General features: G+C 44.0%; 1 non-coding gene across 1 annotated transcript; it reads left to right on the top strand.

Moving 5' to 3' along the window:
* Positions 1-3,765: 3,765 nt before the first annotated feature.
* trnan-guu (transfer RNA asparagine (anticodon GUU)) lies at positions 3,766-3,839 on the top strand. Its single transcript has one exon. It is a non-coding gene; the product is annotated as a tRNA-Asn (tRNA).
* Positions 3,840-4,159: the final 320 nt, after the last annotated feature.

Genomic DNA, 4,159 nt, shown 5'->3' with positions numbered 1-4,159 from the left:
GCAACACCTTTGTTACTGCTCCCATTCCCCATGGGATGGACGTAGAGACCTAAAATTCATTCCAGATACACAATATAACCATCCCTCCCAAACAGTGGTCACAAATCAGTCCAAATGTGTGGTAGTGGGCACATCTGCCATATTGAGATAATCCATCCCACCTCACAGGTGTGCCACATCAGGATGCTGATCTGACATCATGAGTAGTGCACAGGTGTACCTCAGACTGCCCACAACAAAAGGCCACCCTGGAATGTGCAGTTTTGTCTCACAGCAAAATGCCACAGGTGCCACAAGCAATGAGGGAGCGTGCAATTGGCATGCTGACAGCAGGAATGTCAACCAGATCTGTCGCCCGTGCATTGAATGTTCATTTCTCAACCATAAGCCGTCTCCACAGGCGTTTCCGAGAATATGGCAGCACATCCAACCGGCCTCACAACCGCAGACCTCGTGTAACCACACCAGCCCAGGACCTCCACATCCAGCAGGTTCACCTCCAAGATCGTCTGAGACCAGCCACCCAGACAGCTGCTGGAACAATTGGTTTGCACAACCAAACAATTTCTGCACAAACTGTCAGAAACCGTCTCAGGGACGCTCAACTGCATGCCCGTCATCCTCATCGGGGTCTTGACCTGACTCCAGCTCGTCGCCGTAACAGACTTGTGTGGGAAAATGCTCACATTCGATGGCGTCTGGCACGTTGGAGAGGTGTGCGCTTCACGGATGAATCATGGTTCACATTGTTCAGGGCAGATGGCAGCTGAGAATGTCCCAGTTCTTGCATGGCCAGCATACTCACCGGACATGTCACCCATTGAGCATGTTCGGGATGTGCTTGACCGGCGTATACGACAGCGTGTACCAGTTCCCACGAATATCCAACAACCTCGCACAGCCATTGAAGTGGAGTGGACCAACATTCCACAGGCCACAATTGACAATCTGATAGACTCCATGCGACGATGTGTTGCACTGCATGAGGCAAATGGTGGTCACACCAGATACTGACCGGTTCTGGGTCCCCAGACCCCCAATAGCGCAAAAAACTGCACATTCCAGGGTGGCCTTTTGTTGTGGGCAGTCTGAGGTACACCTGTGCACTACTCATGATGTCAGATCAGCATCCTGATGTGGCACACCTGTGAGGTGGGATGGATTATCTCAATATAGCAGATGTGCCCACTACCACACATTTGGACTGATTTGTGACCACTGTTTGGGAGGGATGGTTATATTGTGTATCTGGAATGAGTTTTAGGTCTCTACGTCCATCCCATGGGGAATGGGAGCAAAAACAAAAGTGTTGCGTTTATATTTTTGTTGAGTGTAACATTAAGAAATAAAGTTGTTTTATTTTTTTTTACTTTACTTTGATATGTGATACATCGCACAAGTAGTTAATCACCGAAGCTAAAACAATTTCTTCACAGTTTATGAATGTGAAAGACAGTCAGTTACATTGATATTCATACAGGGACAGAAAATGACCAAATGATCAGCAGAGTTTGAACTAACAGAGTTTACAAACCATTTCTGTGACACATGGACCACCAATCATTTTTCCACAAGAACAATTAGCCTGGGAAGAAAAGCAGGACACATTATTTCTGTATCCATTACCATCCCTGTAGTAAACTTTCCCACATGAGCACTTCCATTCCTGCCTCTGGGTCGTGTTTTGGACATTTTCCTTTCCCAGTCGTACAAATGGAGTCAGTTCCTTGTTGTTCAGGCTCATCTCCATAGTTATTATTTCTTCCCTCTGGTGCTGTCCGGTTCTGCTGTAGAAGGACAGTGAGGAGGCATCAAAGTTCCACAACACCTCCACCTTTTCAAGTGGTGGCATGGCCTCATCACCATTCTCCTCCTCGTTTGTAATTAACTCAGAAGACACCATGTGTTGCTTTGCTGTGTTGGCCATGTTACTTTCTCCTTCTTTAAACGATGCATCAGAATCATCATCGTTCTCCATTGTGTGAAAGCTGAGCTGCTTATCTTCCCAGCACAGTCCATAGAAAGGTTCATCCTTCAAGTTCTTTGCACACTTTTTATCACATAAACCAATCGTCCAATCAGACTCTTCGGACAGACTGACCACCCACCTCTGAAAGCTGCTGGCTGGAGGTCCTCCTTAGATTTGTTGAGTATAATTCAGTGTTGAATAAAGTCCTTGTCAACTCTCTTTTAGAAAAAATTTGGAATTTGATGAACTCCTGAGTTTTGCTCTTTTCTTGCCAGTTTCTGATCACCGTGTTTAGTCTGCTCAGGAGCGCTGCACCACACTTTCAATTCCCTGAAAACTCCACACTGAAGGGGTGGAGTCAGACAAATGTGACTGCAGCTGTTTTATAATGTTTGCAATTCAGTTTCATTTCCTCCAAGATTGACAGGAAACACTCAAAATGTTAAGCAATCTATAAAATCCAGGCAGCAATAAGCCAGTTATAGTTAGCACAAGATTGATTTTAGGAGCTATTTAATATTCACATTTTCTCACTTCATATGTTTGTACAGAACCACATCTTCATTTAGCTCCAAAATAAGCATCATCATTAAATGAAACAAAGAGGATACTGGAGTTCTCACACTTCATACAGGTCTTCTTTGCTGGTTTTCTTTCCTCTTTCACACAGAACAGCTTATGGATCGGCCGGTGTTTTTAGATGTTTATTTAAATCTGGATCTCCTGATTTGATTTGTTGAATGTCATTCAGTCCTGAAAGAATCTCTGCTGCTCTTTGTTTGACTCCAGTTCAATGAACAGAAGTGTTTTCTAGCCTGGTCTCTCACTTATTTATAAATCCAGTAGCACCGTACAACAGTTTGGATCATCTGGAAGTTAGTTTGCACTTTGCACTGCTAAAACAAATAGCGAACAGGCAGAGTCAGGCAAGTTTAACTGCAGAAATATGGACGTGTTAGAAACACTGATCAGAGTTTGATTTGCAAACACACTTTTGTGCTAGGGTAGAAAAGACATGGACTTACATGGAGTTACAAAATCCACAGAGCAATTTTTCCATTGTTGTGCTGACATTAAAATACTGTTAATTTACCATAATGTAGCTTATGGATGACATTCATTCACTGGCGTTCAGCTGCCCTTATTTTCTATCATGTGTAACAAAGAGGAAAAACATTTTTAATGTAAAGTCACAATACCTGGTGATTATTTAAAGGCTTTGATGTTAGAGGCAGGATTCCTGTCAGCACTGAACAAATGTATTTATCAGATTGTTGGAAACTGACCGCCCTGCCTGTAGATTATAAACCTTTATGGCAGAACAATAGTTCCCTGTATGTGCCTCCAAGTTACTGTAGAACAATGAGCCTGCTCTTATCTAATGAGAAAAAAACTTATCAGATTATGTATCATTGCATTGGTGTAACTCAGGGCCTCTTTAACTGCCTGGGAAGTTTTTACCATATTTTTGCAGAGTGGTCTCTGCTTTTGAGGAGTTGGCTCTGCAGGTGGGGGGATCTGCCAGAGGTGGATGATGGACTCAACCTTAGTGTCTATTGTCTTATATAGCCTGGGAGTTTACTGAATGTTGGAGTGGGTGTAGTTTTTCCTCTGTGGTGGGGTTGGTGGGCTGCTTGGTGGGGCTCTGTGGTGCCATTGGTGGATTTTGGGTAACTCAGGTACCTATTGGGGTCAGCAGGAGTCAGCTGGCTCCAGGGTGGTCCTCCAGCTTTCCTCGCCATTACTAATTTTCTCCCTTCCTCCTGTTCCTTCACACCGTGGGTTGCGTGTTGTCAGTCTCTGTGGCGCAATTGGTTAGCGCGTTCGGCTGTTGACCGAAAGGTTGGTGGTTCAAGCCCACTCAGGGATTATATCACTGTTATTGCCAGGTAATGCAGAACGCTGCACAAACGTGCAGTGCAACTGTTATGATAGTTATGTTGGTTATACCATGTTATAATCAACCATGTTTTAACCAACCATGGTATAACCATGTTATAACCAGGACGGTCGTTTGATGAACGCAGTCAACTGTTTTTTCAAGGGTGATATGCATCTTCGGGGTGCTGTTGTTCGTCCGCAACTGCATACTTGCTGCCAAGTATGTGTTCTATGGTAGGTCTTAAAGGGTTAAACAGGTCAGGTGTCTTTTTTTAAAATAAAGACAAAAATTTTAATTTGTTACCTCCA

The sequence above is a fragment of the Astatotilapia calliptera genome, unplaced genomic scaffold, assembly GCF_900246225.1.
Source record: "Astatotilapia calliptera unplaced genomic scaffold, fAstCal1.2 U_scaffold_196, whole genome shotgun sequence".
NCBI classification, from domain to species: Eukaryota; Metazoa; Chordata; class Actinopteri; order Cichliformes; family Cichlidae; genus Astatotilapia; species Astatotilapia calliptera.
This window is presented reverse-complemented; position numbering and strand designations above follow the sequence as displayed.